Source organism: Lygodium microphyllum, chromosome 24 (assembly GCF_053477565.2).
Source record: "Lygodium microphyllum isolate KBCC chromosome 24, Lygodium_microphyllum_v1.1.10, whole genome shotgun sequence".
Classification (NCBI taxonomy): domain Eukaryota; kingdom Viridiplantae; phylum Streptophyta; class Polypodiopsida; order Schizaeales; family Lygodiaceae; genus Lygodium; species Lygodium microphyllum.
In genome coordinates this window covers 110,387,305-110,404,957 of record NC_141158.1, presented here as the reverse complement: position 1 = coordinate 110,404,957, position 17,653 = coordinate 110,387,305, and positions in this window count along the sequence as shown.

Here is a 17,653-nt window from a genome sequence, read left to right as displayed (position 1 = left end):
TGGATGGCCGGGTGACTGGGGCTCTGCTAGTGTGGGGCTCCCACGGGGGTGAGCAGGGAACATGTCGGCCGGGATATGAATGGTGTAAACCCAGCTCGCTACCGTCTCCAGAATTTCTTTAAATAATTCATTAAATTCTTCTCGTTCTCGAGCTGCCTTTTCTGCCTTTGAGCGTCTGGGGCCCGAGTGGGAGCTGGGAGTGCATACCACTAGTGCTGTGGCGTGTTGCAGGTTTCGAGTCTCGACTTTCTGGACTCGAGGGTTCTTCGGCCTTCGCCCTGGGCAATGTCGCTTAGGGCCTCGCTTCTTGGCATACCTCTTGATGGTGGGCACATAGCGCTCCGGCGAAGGGGTGCGTGCCACATGCTCTCGCCTTCTGCGAAGAGCGTCTTTGCATGCTAGATCCCCATGATTTTCCATGCGTTCCGCTGCAAAAGGAAACCTGCAAGACGCAATCCAAGGGTTTAGGCCTTGATACCAGATACAATTGTTTTCACAGAAGGGATTTTAGTGTGGTTTATGAAGCGCATATGATTAAAAAAAAGGGAGGGGTGAGGCATGCGGTGTTTGTTGTGGGGGAATGGTCCCCATGCTGATGTTCGCGTTGCCTCCAGTCATTAGCGGACATATCAGTTTATGCTAAGTCGCGTGGACTGGTTGTCATCGAGTGGGACAGGGCACATGCTCGAAAGGATAGACCAAAAAGGGAAGAAGGTGTATAGAAAGAGACTCCACCCTGTCTACACCATCAGAGTTGTTGGTCAAGGCCTCCTATGGCGGCAACATGGGTTGCATATCCTTCACCTGGAGGTGGGGCTGATCACCCGACTTTCAAAAGTGTGATGTGAGGAGGACCTGAGGAGCTTAGCCTGTCAAACCCGACTCTTCCCCCTGCGCTTGACTATCATTGCTTGTGTGTGTTGATATTGTTTATACATGGTGACACAAAAATCAGTGTTTATTTATGTACATATCTATGAATCCATGTCACATCATGAGGATAAGAACCAAGTGTAGAACTCAGGGTTGTACCGGAGCATGGCACACGCATCTAATATTCGTGGCAGCTGACTTAATACTGATAGATATTTCGCCACGTCGAGTAGCACGGAACCTTGACCGAGTCTACTGGCAATATGTAACTCCTCCTCAGTGAGAACCTTATCAATCAAAGGGCCCTGTAGCCTAGTCCCAGCCAAGTCTGCACCCCGAATGTCAGTGAGCACTCGAAGGGAAGTTGGTGCCACGTAGGTTGGGTCTCTTTGAGACCACCATTTGGCCAATCGCTCTTCTGAGTCCATCATGATCTGAGCCCCTAGTTCGGCCATTATGACGCGGCTTTCGCACCAACGCCGCTCAAACTGACTCTGGCCTGCTGACAGTCGCTTTAGTAGCTCTATGTCTACGAGGTTCGGTCGACAGAGCACTTCATTGAACGTGACAGTTAAGCGTAGTTCGTCAGCCTCCTCATCAAGGATGAGTCGCATATGTTCATGCAAGAGCCTGTCGTAGTGCCCGTTAAGATGTTCTTGTTCTTCCCATGATAGAGGGAAGGTCAAGTACTCTCCAAGCTGCTCCTTGGGGATCGTGCCCACGTCCGTAAGGACGTAGACATGCGCGACCACTTTGAGCTTAGCCTCCAACTTAGTTAAGCATTCTGCGACATTTCTATGTTCAACGAGGGCTTGCTTGGTTGCTATCTCATGCAAAGTTCTAAGAGTTTCCTTAGGCTTTAGTATGGCTGGGGGCTCAGGCCTAGATGAGCAAGATTGGTCAATGCTAGGATTCCTTGTGCTCTTGGGATTCTCACGTTTCTCCTGAGGTTTTGTTGTTATTTCATCATGGTTCTTCTCGGATGTGACTGGTATAGATTTGTCACCCTGTTGTGACAGCATTGTACCCACTCTTGATTGAACAATGTGAGTTCTATTGTCAGTGGATAGAGTGTTGCAAGCAATTGTTGATGGCAACAGTTGCTTTGGTTCCTCAGAACACACGGATGTGTCTGGGGTTTCACCGCTATTAGGAGAGGCATCAGTGGGTTCATTGGTGGGTGGACTCGATGCTTTATTCATCAGCTCTCCAGTGCCCTTCGTCTCAATGTTCTTGGGGTCCACACCCACCTGCATCTGTTGTTGTTTTCTTTGCTTTCTCCTCTTTTTCTTGGTCAATGAAGGTGCCTCTCTCGACAACTCAGGACCCTGGGCTATATCAACCGTTGATGTGCTTGGTCGGGCCTCAGCATTTCCCTTCTCTAGTGTGTCCTTATGGGACATAGCCGCGGTTTACTAAATAGCCTTGCCCGGTTGTGAGGGCACAACTGCCTCCCTTTTCGGAGAGTTTAGCCCTTCAGCCAACTCCCTTGCGTTTAACTCCTCCACCCTAGGCTTTAGGCACTTTGAAAGTGCTGGAGCTGTTGAGGGATTTGGTTGTGACACCTCCTCCACAGGTAAACTACTAAGGACACGTTCCACAAGGGGCATTGTCACGGCCAAAGGCTGTGACTGCTGTGATCCCGGATTGGAAGTAGTAGCAACTAGTTCAGTGGGCTGGCTACCCTTGGTGGATTGTGGTGTCAAGTCCCTAGGGCGATCAGAAGTGGTTGTGTCTTTTGTTGGCCTTTGAGCACTCATTTGTGTAGATCGAACATGAGCTGATCTAGTCGCATTAGGTGGCTCAGGCATATCCTTGGGTCGAGAGCTACAGACGGTGTTATGTCCCACCTCTTGGACATTTGGAAGCTTAGATGGAGATGGAGATTGGAATTGAGCAGCCGCCCTTGACAACTGCCGTGGTGCTTCCTGTGTCTGTTTGGGAGAAGAGGGCGTAAGAGATCTAGGACTCTTGGGTGGACTTGGCACTCGCTGAATGATCTGCTCGAGGTTACTAGACAATTGTGCCATTTGCTTTGTTGAGCGATCAGCCTTGCCTTGAGCAATGTTGTGCCTATGATGCTTGTTCTCCTCTTGGGGATTCAAAGGCTCCTTGGGCACTAATGATTTTTGTGCACGCTCAGTGGCTGCATCTGATGTCCGCTTGTCAAGCACACTAGGCTGAGGATCTACTTTTTGATAGGCCATGTTTGGTTTCTTGATTTCAGTAGTGATGGGCTCAATCACTCCAATATTTTTGGTTTGAAACTTGGCCTTTCGTTTAGTTTTCCTCCTCCGCCTCTTTGCTTTGGACATAGTTTGGGCTTCTGACAGAGGTGGCCTAGCAGGGAGTTTGGGCACCCAAATCCATTGGTTACCTGCGTAGTATCCTTGAGCACGTAGCAACGCTTTGGATATCCATCGCGGTGTTGTGCTGACTCTCCATTGACGCCTCCGTCTATAAGGCTTGGGCTTCTTTCGTGGTCTTCTACGATATTTGTAAGTCCAGAGCCCGTCCTTGGCATTGTCTCTTGACCTTCTCGGTTCAGGCATGGCCTCACTCCACTGGTCCTCGTTGTTCGACCTGTGCTTGTATCAACTCTTCCAACAAGTCCTTGCCCTTGTTAGTAGGCTTGACTGTTACGTCAGCACCTTCCTTTCCTTTCCCTCGAGGTTTGATGAGGTCACCCTTGCTAAAGGTTGTGACTATCCTCACACCCGGTAGTGTCAGGTGTATCCTCTGTGCTACATAGTCAGCCTCACACTTGGTCGCCCTTTTGAATGGTCTTCCTAGGAGGGTTTCTTTCCCGCAGCTAGCACTATTTGGAGGAACATGAAATAGGATAGGCAAGCTTTCAGTTTCAATTGTCACAAGGATTTTTCACTTCCCTATGAGTGCTTGTGGGTGTCCCCCATAAGGGCTAAGAGTTGCACTAGTCGGTGTGAGCTCTGGTTGGCCTAGTACGGTCCATGATCCATAGGTCAAGATGTTAAAATCTGCTCCTTCATCAATCAGAGCATCAATAGTATGCTCTCTTTTCACGGTGAGTTTGACCCTAAGATAAGCAGGTGGTACTATGTCTTCATCTTCCGGGTCTTGGCTTGTAAATTTAAGCCTTCTGATAGATGCCCTTGAGTTCTCGACTGCACGACCAGATGTGGATTCTCCACTGCTGTCTTGGATCGTCAGTGCAGTGCTATTCAAGGTACATCTCTCGTCAAGAGTGTCATGTCTAGTCATCTCGGCATTTGTAGTTTGCTGATGTTGCATTTCGCTCCGACTAGACACGGTGTGAACACAATGTCTTTGTGTTCTCGTGGTGTGGCCGTTTTGCCCTTGATGGCTAGATTGGCCCATTCGTGGTGTGGCCGTTTTGCCCTTGATGGCTAGATTGGCCCATTGAGGTTCTAGGGTCTCTGTTTGTCTCTGTTCGAGTATGGGCTTTTGGTTGCTCTATTGCAAGTGAGACTCCATGCTGGTATAGAGCCATTACTTCACTAGGGTCCAATTTGGAAGACCTGTCACGGTGCGCGTTTTCTCTCCAACCTACTCGGGGGAGGTGCGGAGGGGGCAGAGCCCCCTCTGCGGGGGTCCGGGGGGGCAGTCCCCCCCGGCCCGCAGGGCCGTTACGGTAGATGCCATATGTAATTTAAAGGACCGTTTATAGCCAAATTTTGAACTATGTGCTCTAAATTTTAGCCCGATTATGGATCTGTGATGTGCCTTTAGCTCTACGTAGCCTTTGGGGTCAATTTCGGGGTTTAGATGCGTCAGAATTTCCATTCTGGACACCTGTCCGATTTTGACAGTTTTTTGTCCGATTCTCAGATGTTCGATTTTCAGGAGTCCGATTATCAAAATCGGACGTCCAACTTTGGGTGGGTCCGATCGGACCAGTGGTCCGATTTTGGTCACGTCCGATTCTAGGAGTCGAATCAAAAAGTGGTCCGATTCTGGGAATCGGATCGGACAGGGTGGTCCGATTCTGAGCTGGTCCGATTCTGGGATGGGTCCAATTCTGGCTAGTCCGAGTCTGGGACTCGGACGGCCTGGTCCGATTGTGAGTGGTCCGATTATGGACTCGTCCGAGTGTCCAAGTGTCCGAGTCGGACCGGTTGGTCCGAGCATCCGATTCTCAAAATTAGACGGGTTGGTCCGAGTGCCACGTGGCATGTCCGATCGGGCCGGTGCGATTCTGGGAATCGGACGGTCCAACTCCCGAACTCAGGTGGTCCGATTTTGGGAATCGAACCACAGCGAGTTGGTTCGAGTGTGTCGGCGGCGGGCGCGATTCCCGCACGTTTGACCCCTCCTCACTGTCTGGTGCACACAATCACCACAAACTTTTTAAATCTGATCAGGGCACTTGTTGGAAAACATCAAACTCACCTGGAGCAGCACGAATCACCGATGCCTAGGAATCGGGGCAGCGCTTCCTCGTCCTGTGAACCAGAAGTTCTCTCTCTCTCTCTCTCTCTCTCTCTCTCTCTCTCTCTCTCTCTCTCTCACAAGGCAAACCAAGGAAATGAGGTCTGTCCTGGCCTCCCAGGCCTCTTAAGGTCCTTTTCAAGCACTACAGAACCTCACAGCTAGTTCCTTGTCCCTATCTTACCCAGAAACTTGAATCTGCCTGTTATACAGCAACAGAAAACCCCACTGTTTGTCTGTTTTTTTCTTCTTTTTCCTTGTTTTTTCCTACCCTACATGCATCCAAATCACAAAATAAATACCTATACTACTCCATTCCACAACATAAATCTCAGAAAGCAAAAAACCTACTTGCCAAGGAGATCAAATACCATCTTCAACCCCCTCGCTTCCTACCTATCTACCTCAAGCACCGGTTCGGGGGAAACCCGTTACTTTGATGCTCGATTCGAAGCGCGCAAGCGCTCAAGGCTTGAATCCGTTGGTCCCGGCAACGGAACCAAAATGTGGGAGCTTTCACTCAACTACCAAGACCCCCGGACCGCTTATTGATTCAAGCGTTCCAAGCCGAGCACTAATGGCTACCTCTCACATAGCTGACGCGCCATCCATGTCTACGGGTGTAGTGAGCTTACCTCCGTGCCGTTCGAGTTACCTCCTCTCCCGCGCACTCCGGTAGCTCCACGATCCAAGTGCAAGCTTCAAGCAAGCTCCATCCTCAAGCTCCACGCTCCAAGCTCCATTGCCGCGACCAAGACAAGAGAAGAGAAGAGAAGAAAAGAAGAGAGGAGAAGATGGAGAGCTTCTCCTCCTTGGTCCCTCACCCTCACACACTCACTCCCTCACACTCCCTCTCTCAAGCACAAGCTCAAGCAAGCAAGAAGAAGAAGAAGAAGAAGAAGAAGAAGAGGAGAGCTACTTTTGGCCACACACAAGAATGAGCTTCTCATTCACTTTTCAACTTTATATACAAAATCCTAAATCCCTTTTGGGCGGTCATCCCCTTTTTCCCCTTTTTACATGGCCGGCCATAGCCTAGGCCCTTTTTCCCATTGTCCTTATATCTTCCTAGCTTCCATTCCACCGCCCATCTACATTTACAAATTGCACGGGTGAGAGCTCGGTGCTCTTTTACAAGATTTCAAGGTGCGCCTTTGCATTTTAAAATGCGCCTTTCCCCTTTTGCCTTTTCCTTGGACTTTTAAGGTTGCCCTTGCACTTTTGGCCTTTTCTCCTTTTCTTTCTTCAATCGGGCTACCTTTTTTCCGCCTTTGCCCTGCGTCTTTTCCACTTCTTTTTGCTTTCCTCGTGTTGGGGTTAACAGGTGATGTTTCCCCCCACCCACCACATGTCACTGTGGTGCATGGCGATGGGGGACTTGCAGCCTCCCAGTTGGCCTCGCACTGGAGGGAGCCATGGTGGTGGTAGGCCTGTGGCCTCCCCCCTCATCATCATCGAGTACCTCCTCCTCGCCTTCTTCCTCCCCATTGGCATCATCACACCGTCTCCCCCCTGCCACCTATTGGATGATGATGGGGGGGAAGATTGAAAAAAAAAATCAATTACTTTTAATGATTAAGGAAGGGGAGGAATTCCTATGCGGGACCTCACGGGGATATTACATCCTTTCCCCATTAGGGAACTCGAGTTGTCCTCATCTGGGAAGAACTGGGGATTTCATTCTGGAACCTGTGGGTTAGGATCCATCACACATTCGTTGTGACACTCTGACCACTCATAAGCATGCGATCTTTTAGAATAACAACTTATTGTATTTGATATATCTACGTCTAGATTACAAGAGAAAAGTTTATGATAATTACATCTCATGAATATCTTCTAGGTTTTTCCTAGGTATCTGATAATTTCCTGGTAGGTTCTAGATCACTATCAATCTAGATGCAAAGCTTGTACAACTTTATTTCTTATAAGTTCAAGTTATCTTTGAGTCTTGTTGGGACAATTGACGTGGATATGTCCAATGTTGTGGCACTTGGAGCATTGGTGTTTAGGGTGCTTTGGACATTCCCTTTTGAAATGATCTAACTCCTCACAATAGAAACAATACACAACTTTATCATTTGGGGTCACAAGATTCCTGGTTGTCTTTGGCAGAATTTTCTTCTTCAGACCAAATTTTCCTAGGATCCTTTTTGCAAACCAAAGTGGTCCTTTACCTTAGAAAATCTGTTTCTGGACTGTCCTCTTTTTTTATTTGGACTGAGGTCCATGGACAATCGGCTTTGCTTGTAATACCAAAGAATACTCCCAAGCTTTGATAGTCTAGTAAGACCCAATCTATATTACTTGATAAGAAATAACTTAAGAGAAATTCATTGCAAGTTATAACTGTCATTCCTTGCTAAAGTATCTCTGATCACTTGTAAATTCTAGGCATAAAATTTATGCAGCTCATATTACTCGGGTTAAATGTAGTTACAAGAGTAAGGTTTATTCCAATACAAATTGTATTACATGTCAGTAAAATTTTCTAGGATTTCTAATCATCGTGAAGAGGTGTAGGGGGTTCTAGGTCTTCATCTTCATCTAATTATCCAAAGACTGCACTTGTGTAGCTTCATTTTCTTGGAGGTCCACTATCTTTTGGACTTAAGTCAAGGCAATCTACTTGGACGTGCCCTAGCTCATTGTAGTGGAAGCATTGACAGTAGGGACATCTCCTATGGATGTGCCCTATCTCTTCGCACATGTGGCATCTCTTGCCTTGATCTTGGGAATCATCTTTGTCACAATTGCTTGGTTTAAGTTCTTGGATGATTGGCTTTGCTAGAAGTAATGTATCTTGCAAGTCTGTTGGATGCATTGCTTCAAGACAGTGGTTCATAGGAGTGTTCAAGCCATGGCAAAACTTGGATACTTGCTGTGCAATATCCATAGGTGGTGCATATTTTAGTAGGGTTACAAACTTTGATTAGTAGGCTTCCAAGGTTAATTAAGAATTCATTCATCCTCAAAGTTTGGTAGGTTGGCGGAAGGTATTGTCCACTTACAACATCTTTCAGCTGAGCCAAAGTGACACCAGCTTTAGAAATACCTTGATCCTTGCACCATTGCTTCCACTATATTCAATCTTGGCCAACTAACTTAAGTTTGGCTATCATTGCTTGATTGGCAGAAGCAGTTCTTGAAGTAGAGAAATAATCATTCGTCGACTCAATCCATATCTCCACTTCTCCTGCGATGTCTATTCCTTTTCCACCAAACTCGAGTGCCTTAATCTGCTTGAGAAGGAAATTCTTCTCTTGCACGTCAGCATTTGTGGGTTTAGAAGTGGCTTGACAATCAAGCCATACCACTTCGATTATTTTGCTTAGGATATTTCTACAAACCATACATTAATCAACCACACCTCATTACGAAGTTTCGCTCTGATACCAATTGTAACGAGCTGTCCAGACACGTTTTTAGCGGTCCATTGAGAGACGATTCTAAGCAACACCGCTCAGCACTCCTATGGAATGTTACGGGGTTTGTCGCCTAGGGTTTCTTGAGCTCCGCCTCGCAAAGGAACGTTCATGGCCGAACCCACTGGGATCGACCTGAAATTTGGATTCTAATGGTCGAGGTCTCCTGACAGCATTCTAATGTCAAGTCTTGGACATTCTACTTTATGCAAGGATACCTTATCCAAAGCAGATCCATGCCGCACTTGGTTCAAAGAGAATGGGAAATGAGAGAGATGTGCCGCTCAACCTCTCTACCTATAGGGCATAGTCCCATTTTGGTCCCCTAAAATGGTATGAATCGGGGTTCTAACTTAACAATCCCTATAAAACCTAGTGAGAAGCCTCCCAATTCTCTGGGGCCACCCTGCCATAGGACAGACCTTCTGCCCACCCACTTCTCTCAATAGGCATTTTAATCTTTGTCTCCTACCCATACAGGAGAAATTATATATCCCTTCTTCCCTGCAAAAGTAACTGGTCCAAATCACATGGCACCACAAATTCCATCCTTAATCTAGAATAGGATCTTCCAACGCCATAGACATTGGGCCCACGGCAATCCTCACCTCTGTTTCGGACTAGGCAAGGGGTGTCTAGAGCTCCACCTAGCCCACAAGTGGCCTAGAAGTGAAGCATCATTTCCGTGGTTGGCCTTTTCACCACTTGACCTTCGGTCCATGAATCGAGCAGTGCCCTTCTCAGATTGATCCACGATGCGATCTTGGAGGTGATCCACCCATGAAAAATATCATTTCCTTAATTAATCCAGTTAAGAATCAAGCACAATCAAGGCAATTAGCCTAATATCATCTTCCAAGAAAACATTCCTTTATCCCCATAGCAATTTGTCATCACAAATCCCACCCTGAATTTACCATCAATCACAAGCACTTGGAATAATCATCCAAACCACAAACCAACGATCAGTTGAATGTAAAAGCATTTAGGGTGTTGTTTGATCAATCAACAAAATCAATTATATCTCTTTCAAAAAATGCAATAATAGTCGCGATAACATTTTCATTGCATATTTGCTCTCCTCCTTGGGATCCAAGAGTGATACCTTGCAAAATTTTACTTAACACTTTGACTAAGACATATGTTAAGGTCTCATACAACTGTGCAAGATGTAAATTCTATTGATCACTTATATTGATCGGTAATTCCAACCTTCTTCCCAACAAGTACAAAAGTATCAGTTTTTCCATTGACTTAGGGTTTCTTGATCCTTGAGCTCTCCACTATCCTTTGAGGCCTAGAGTTGTTGTTTGCATCTAGCCCAACCCCAAATTGGATTGGTGAAAGTCGTAGTTATCGGATGGATCTCAAGGCATCTTAGTTTTTAATCCTTATTATCATTGTTTGTACTAGCTAAGCACAACATGAGGATTCCCAATCTATCAAACATGAGCTATCAGTTCATGATATTAGCTAGAGCTTGGGCAAAGGTCTAGAGCTTCGAAAATGATTCTCTTTTAGACTAAGTTGCTTGCCATGCAATCCATTGAAAGGGAAGTGGAACCCAGGAGGAAGAAGCTTGGCGGTGAGAGCTATGGCAGATGGAGAGCAAGAGCAAGAGAGAGAGTGAAACTCAAAGTGGGAACTCCAACAACCATAATGTGTGGCCGGGCCTTCCTTTATTCAAACTGTCACTAAAAGAATAAAGAATACGTGACTGTGACAGGCGCCTGCCACTTGCAATGTGCAATGGCTGGTACTATCAGTGTAGTAATACATGGGTGGCTAGGAGGAGGCGCCTTTACCCCCAACAACCTCCCACTTAAAGGTGAATCTGCCCTAGTGAGAGAGAAAAAAGAAAAGATAGTACAACATGTACACATGTACAACAGGATGAGGAAAAAGATGTCATCTCATCCAACGCCCATCAATCTCCTGAGGAAGGCAAAGCGCTCTGTAGTGAGGCTCTTCATGAACAAGTCTGCAGGATTCTGCTTAGTCGGAATCTTGACTAGGTCAACAGACCCGTCCTCAACGACCTTGCGAATGAAGTGATACATCACCTCAATATGTTTTTTCTTCGCATGGAAGACCAAATTCTTGGCCAACTGAATGGCACTCATAGAATCCAAATGCAGTGTAGGTATAGCATTTGTCATACCAAGATCTGCAAACAATCAAATGGCCTAACCAAATAGCCTCCTTGCAAGCCTCTGTGGCTGCAATATACTCAGCCTCTGTATAGTAGAAAGGGTCATACACATCTGCACCCTGGACATCCAAGAGATAGCCCATCCAACATAAGTGAACACATAGCCAGAAGTGGACTTCCTACTATCTGCATGTCCTGCATAATCAGATTCAGTGTACCCCACGACTCATGTATCCTAGCTGCCATAGCAAATACACATGTATGATGTGCCCTTTAGGTACCTCATGATACCCTTCACATCATCCCAATGTTTCTTGCTAGGTATAGCCATATAACGTGCCACAACCCCAACTGCAAAAGCTATATCTGGACGGGTGGCTATCATGGCATACATAAAACCACCCACGGCTGATGCATAGGGTATCTTCGCCATCTCGGCCCTTTGCTCATCTATCTGCAGACAATCATCCTGTGAAACCTTCACATGAGAAGGTAATGGACCACCAATAGGCTTAACATCCTGCATACGGAAGTGCTCAAGGACTTTATGAATGTATTCCTTCTGTGATAAATAGAGTAGTCCTTGAGATCTATCGCATGTAATGCACATATCAAGTATATGAGAGGCCTGTCCGAGATCTTTCATCTCAAAGTTCTTCTTAAGCTGAGCCTTAAGAGCGTCTAGCTCCTCATGAGTTGTCCCTGCTAAAAGCATGTCATCCACATAGAGTACCAAAATTAGTAAAGAACCGTCATGGGCTTTCTTCGTGTACAAGCACGGATCCATAGCACTACGACTGTAGCCCTATGATTGCATATGGTACCATTCCCTAGGGCATGCTTCAAGCCATATAGAATCTTCTTTAGCTTGCACACTAGGTGTTCCTTGCTAGGGTCTGCAAAGCCCTTAGGCTGCTCCATGTAAATCTCATCATGCAAGTCCCCATGTAAAAAAATCATCTTGACATCCATCTGGTACAAGTCCAGGTCAAGCTGTGCAACCAAGGCCACGACTAAGCATAGGGTGGTCATCTTGACCATAGGAGAAAAGACTTCATCAGAGTCAACACCATGCTCCTGCTTAAAACCCTTAGCAACCAATTGAGCCTCGTATGCTAGCTTGGGGTGTCCAGGGGTACTTTTCAGCTTGTACACCCACTTGCATGGCAATGCCTTCTTACCGTGAGGTAAGGAAACCAAATCCCAAGTCTGATTCTTATGCAATGAGTCAAGCTTAGACTGCATAGCCCTCTCCCAAGAGTGACAATCACCCTGTGCATAGCTCATCATAAGTGAGAGGCTCTCTTGCATCTGTAACAAGTACATAATCCATAGAGGGCACAAAATGTCGTCTATCTCTAGTAGAACACCTCAACCCAAGCTCTGTTGCCTGATCGACATCCTGTCTAACATTAACATATCTAACATCTAGGCCATGAGCATCATGTGATGCTGCACACTGTCTAGTTGGCCCTGGAGCGGGCTGAATGGGAGCAAGTGGCTCCTCCTGAAAGATAACTCTGCGTACCTCAACCACTTTCTTAGGCTGCATATGCATTTTGTCCTCATGAAAGATGACATAATGGCTACGGATCACTTTTCGCGCTTGTGAATCCCATAGACAGTAACCCATCTCTCCTACATCTCCATAGCCAATGAAAATGCATTTGACACTTTTAGGATCCAGCTTATTGCGTTTGTCCTTGGGCACATGGCAGAATGCCTCACATCCAAAGACACGCAAATGATCATAAGAGGAGGGCTTGCCTGCCCGTACCTCCTCTACAACTTGAAAGTTAATGCCATTGCTAGGCGACTTGTTAATGAGATGCACTGCAATAGTAATTGCCTCAGCCCAAAAGTGTTGCGGTAACCCAGCCTGGCTAAGCATGCTATGAACCCTTTCCTGAATGGTCCTATTCATCGTTCACCCATACCATTCTGGGGTGAGGTATAAGGAGCGGTCGACTGACGCTTAATACCCCGCTCATGACAAAATTTCTCAAAAGCACGTGATACATACTCACCCCCATTATTTGATCTTAGGCATTTTAGCCTTTTCCTAACCTAGTTCTTTGCCAATGCAAGCCAATGCTGAAATGTGTCTAAGACATCGGATTTTCTCTTTATGGGATAAGCCCAAACCTTACGTGAGTAATCATCTATGAAAGTAACAAAGTACTTTGCCCCACTGAGTGACTGATAGGGTATGGGCCCACATACATCTCAGTGCACAAGGGCCAAGGGCTCACCCATGCGTTTCTTACCAAACTTTTTATGCATATTTCTAGTTTGCCTACCATACAAACAATGATCACAAGAATCAAAATGCAAAGATTCAAAAGGCAAAAGATACTGCAAAGCACGGAGCATTTTCATTCCTTTAAGGGACATATGCCCCAAACGAGCATGCCAAAGGGATACATGGGGGATAGAATCCATAGACAAAACATGATCCAAGGTAGCTCTAGATACAAGTAAGGGATAGAGGCTGCCAGACTTAGCACCTCATGCAAGCACAAGCCTGCCACAAGTAATCTTCCATGGAGAGTCTCTAAAGGACACAAAATACCGTGCATCATCAAGTTGTCTAGCTGACATAAGGCTACGAGTCAATGCAGGTACATGACGTACATCATGCAAAACAAAGGAACTGCCTAAAGGAAACTACAGCCCTAACATCTCCAATGGCCACAATGTCAAGAGACCTATCATCACCAAGATGCATAGAACTAGAGATGGTACGATAGGTATGAAATCAATCTCTAAGGGGTGTCACATGAAATGACGCACCCGAATCCAAAAGCCAGCATTGCGCATACATAAAATGTATCTCAAAAGCCTATAAGGCATCGCATGAAGGAGCTGCAAGTATGTAATCCTCATCTGAATCACTGGCCTGCATGACATTAACCTCTTCTATCTTCACACTGGACTTTCCAAGTACAATACTGTGCTCAAAAGACTTTTCTTGCACTTTTTATTTTCCCTTTTCCTTGCACTTATCATCACGCATCTTATGGCACTGCGGCCTAATATGTCCTGCTTTCCCACAATAATGACAAGTAAGATCAAACTTTCGTCCACGGGACTTACTGCAACCACATGACTTGGACTTGGACTTTTGAGAGTCCCTGCCCTTATGATCATTATCATGCTTGCCATGTCTGCCACCTCTAATGTTCAATGCATGTGAAGAGCGGGAAGCATCATTGTTTCACCTGTTGATTTTCTAAATCAATAAAGCACTCTCAACATCTTTGATTTTCATCCCATCAAGCTTGTTCGTGCATATGGCAGTACGAAAGACATCCCATGATTTAGGCAAGGTGCCAAGCAGAAACAACAGGTGTAAGTTGTCTTTGAACTCAATACCTTGTGACAATAGACTCTTCATGATAGCATGAAACTGACTGAAATGAGATGATAGGGAGGTCCCATCCTTCATGCGAACGTCCATTAACTACTTCAGCCAATACATCTGTGATGCAGGACTCTGCCACGTATAGAGCTCCTTAATCTTCTCCCATAAATCCCATGCACTCTAATTCTCATCTTCAATAACATTATGATGGATCTCTTTTGAGAGTGACAAGATAATGGTAGACTTGCATAGCTCATCAACTTCCATCCAAACATCATCATCCATATCCTCAGGTTTAACACCTTTGAAATGCAAGGGTTTAATCTGCAATTTTTACACCAAAACATGCCATATCTGGGACTTCCAATACCCATAGTTGGTACCATCCAACTTGGCAATGTTAAAGAGAGCTATGTCTTTTAGATGACCAGCCATACTGTCCCAAATCAAAGCAAAAAAACAAAATTGCAGGTTGATGAAATTAGCAGAAAATGCACTAAAACCACTGCTAAAACTAGCTAAAAGAGTGGATATCACCAAGAGAAGCACCTATCCACCAAATATGACCAAGAAAACATCAAATAGTAAGTATTACCCTCATACAAGTGCTCGAAATCTACATATTTCAGCTTGATGTAATAAATGACAATAATATATAAAACTGTTTCAAAATGAAGCAATCACTGATACATATGTCACTGCAACTTCCATGTAGCAACATACATCCAACAGTGAGTGTCAAGGGGCAAGAAGGTACCAAGAACTGTCAAACCAATAACATGTCAGGGAAGAGACATCTCATAGGTCTAGAAGTCATGCATGTAATGGGTCTCAGGGTAAGAGAAGAGACCAAGCATAAGCACAATCGATAGAGTAAGAAGCTCAATGCATAACCATACAAAATGCATACAAAACTGACAAACCTGTGACAGAGATAGGTGCCTTCCCCAATAGGCATATCAAATCAGCCCACTACAAACTAACTGCAGACATAAAGCTCTCAAGAGAGCAAATGCATGTAACTATCCCACAAGCTCAAGCTCAAGTGTAAGTAAGACTATGTGTACATCCAAATATACCAAGAGGCTCCTACTGGAAGTAAAGCCAAATGCAAATAGAGCAAGCAACTCTCTAATACATGGAGTACATAGCATTAGACATGCCAAATCCCAGTAGGGTACATCCGGAGCATAAATCCCAAGCTATCTTAGACCTGTAAAGCATAAGCCTGAAAGCATTCAAAGAGCATGTAATTGACAATCAAATGTAATGACCAGTAGGTCTAAAATTCTCAAATACATCTAAAGACGAAGCTCCAAGTAACTGTCAAGCATGGGCCAACCAAGTGGCATCCATATCTGACCAAACAGAAATGCAAGAAGCCTAAATGTCAAGCAGTGACAATAGGCATAAACTGGTCCAAAGCATGCCAAAACTGAAGCCAAATGCCAGTGAATGACGACCAAGGCAGAGCCTATTCCAAGCTCAAAAGCATTCCGGAACCAAAAAGAAACATTTGACAATCTCCAAATACATCGGTATGATCATTCAATCCTCCAGTAAGCAAACATCTTCCATAGACCCGTACAATGTCGCATGAGATCAAAACATACCTACAAATGAAGGTGCCATGGCTGCCATTAAAGCTCTTCAAATCCGGGCTGGGCCAAGTTCCAATGCATTTGCTCTAATACCAGTTGAAAGGGAAGTGGGACCCAGGAGGAATAAGCTTGGCGGTGAGAGTTATGGCAGATGGAGAGCAAGAGCAAGAGAGAGAGTGAAACTCAAAGTGGGAACTCCAACAACCACAATGTGTGGCTGGGCCTTCCTTTATTCAAACTATCACTAAAAGAATAAAGAATAAGTAACTGTGACGGGTGCCCATCACCTGCAGTGTGCAGTGGCGGGTATTGTCAGTGTAGTAATACACGAGCAGCTAGGCAGAGGCGCCTTTACCCCCAATATCCATCAGGCGTGCAAGCTCAACATATCCCTTCATGTGGAAAAAACATAGCTATTAATTTGCAAGAAGAGGGAGTCGATAATACCTTGGAACCTTATATGATATTCATGCTACGTATGGATTTGTCGCATAGCATTTAGATGCAATTTACTTCTCTTAATACCTGCACTTTGCAAACTCCATCTTTCGAATATGTGAGATGAAACCCATCCCTTTCGATCACCTATTCTCATGCGACATTGTACGGGTCTAATGCATCTCATGTAGGACTCAAAGCAAACATCTATTGATTTGGAAATACATAATGTATGACCAGTACCGTAGCTGCATTGGTAGCGATGCCCTTGCTCGGCTGACCTTTGTTGCGGATTGTGGAATTTCCACCCACACTCAACATTCTTCGCTTGGAGGCCATTCATGATCATCCTTTCTTTTGTATGCAATTCCCACCGGATTTCATCAACCTCCTTCTCAAATAGTGGGGCCAATTGGGAGAAAATTTGACCTTGTGGGGTGGAGGATAATCTCGCGGGGAAGGGAAAAAGATAGGTGTGTGTAGCCACCCTCTTAGGAGGAGAAAGGGGGGAAACTACTGGAAGGTTCTCTCTCTCTCTCTCTCTCTCTCTCCCCCTGCAATGTGCCAGGGCATCAATACCTCCTATCCCCTTATGATGGGGGGGGGGGGGGGGGGGTGGGGAGAAGGTGGAGCGGTGATGTCTCCCTCCACCCACCACCTGTCACAGTGGCACATGGCGGTGGGGGCTCGCAGCCTCCTAGTTGGCCATGGCTGATTGAGGGAGCTAGGGGGTGGTAGGCTCGTGGCCTCCCCCCTCATCATCACTAACTACCTCCTCCTCGTCTTTTTCCTCCCCATTGACGTCAACATTGCTTCCCCCTTGCCACCCGTTCAGTGTGACGATGGGGGGGAAAAGATTTTAAAAAGAAATCAATTACTTTTATTTATTAAGGAAGGTGGGGGAATTCCTATGTGGGACCCTGCAGGGATATTACAAATTTTCCATCCATCTTTCCCTCAACTCCATGGGCTCCTTGCCAATGCTTGTGTGCTATTTGTGTATCCATGTCCCCTTTATCATGTCCATGTAGTTGTTCACATGGTGGTGTTGTCCTACCTATCACATATATATTCTCCTCTTACAACCCTCACAAAGAAAGGGATGCAGTTTATTTGGAGGGAAGATCAGGAGAGAGCTTTCAGTGTTTTGAAAAAGATGTTGGTGGTGGCTCCAACTTTACAACCTCCAATATGGGATTTACCTTTCCATATTTTTGTTGATGCATCTGATTTGGCTGTGGGAGTTGTTCTTATGCAAGATAAAGTGTCAGCTTGGTATAGACCAATTTATTATGCAAGCAAGCGATTGAGTGCTGTAGAGAAGAACTATTCAATAATGTAAAAGGAAAGCACTTGGAATGGTCTTTTGGTG